Source organism: Schistocerca serialis, chromosome 1, assembly GCF_023864345.2.
Source record: "Schistocerca serialis cubense isolate TAMUIC-IGC-003099 chromosome 1, iqSchSeri2.2, whole genome shotgun sequence".
NCBI lineage: Eukaryota > Metazoa > Arthropoda > Insecta > Orthoptera > Acrididae > Schistocerca > Schistocerca serialis.
Window position 1 is genome coordinate 365,232,435 of NC_064638.1, and position 1,032 is coordinate 365,233,466.

A 1,032-nucleotide genomic window follows, 5' to 3' on the forward strand; every position below is an offset into this window, starting at 1 on the left:
TATTTTCCATTAAGGAGGAATTTGTGTTTCTGTTGCATAAATAAGAACTCATCACAGCTAATGTGGTTCCACACACCCCATAAAACTTCATTTTCCATTGTAGAATGTCAACAGGAATGCAATTGAATACTTTGCTTTGATCACATAATACCAGTAATACCATGCTTTGTCTTCAAGAGCTGTTAAAATTTGATTCACTATTTTCAAAATGGCCACTTTTGTGGTTCTGCTGTTGCAAAAGCCAAACTGATTGCTATAGAGGAGATTGAGTTTTTCAAAGTAGCTGCTTATTTGTATGTGTAGCAGTGCTTCAGATATCGTTGAAAATATTGGCAAAAATTGAGATTGCTTTTTAGCTTTGGGGAAGTTGTTTGTCACCTTTTTTAAGAACTGAGGTAACTTTCAATACCTTGAGTGAATCCAGAAATAGTCCAAATTGAACATATTTATTAAAAATAAAGGCTAATGGCATACAGACTATGTGTGTTGCCTTTTTAATGGCATAATTCATAATCAATAGTAGTCCATACTTTTAGAATTTGAAAATTTGATAACAGCTTTTATAATATCAACAAATGTGATAGTACTCAGCTGAAATCCATGGTCCTCTGGCAGCAGTGCTCCATTCAGGTCCATTCCAGATGAACTTGTTGCTTTAATATGGTTTTCAGTTTCTTTAACCAAGTTTAAAAAGTAATGATTTAATTCCTGAGGATCAAGCAGAGCTGCTTGTGTGCATTTTGGTGTATCTCCTTGGTTTATTGTTTGTCATGCTGCCTTGCATTTATTGGGAGCCCTTTCTATATAGTTTTTCACTGCTATGTTTTTTTCTAGAAGGAGCATAGCTTTGTAAAATTTTTGCATTTAACATATGATCTGTAAAGGTTCTCTCTCTGCTTTGTCCTTTGGGTACAGGCATACTCATGTATTTGGTACAGAAGGAGCACCTAATTTTTGTTACTGGTGAACAAGAATACTATAAATCTGTGTATTTATTAAAAAAGTTATCAAGGGCCATTTCAGCTCCCCTTT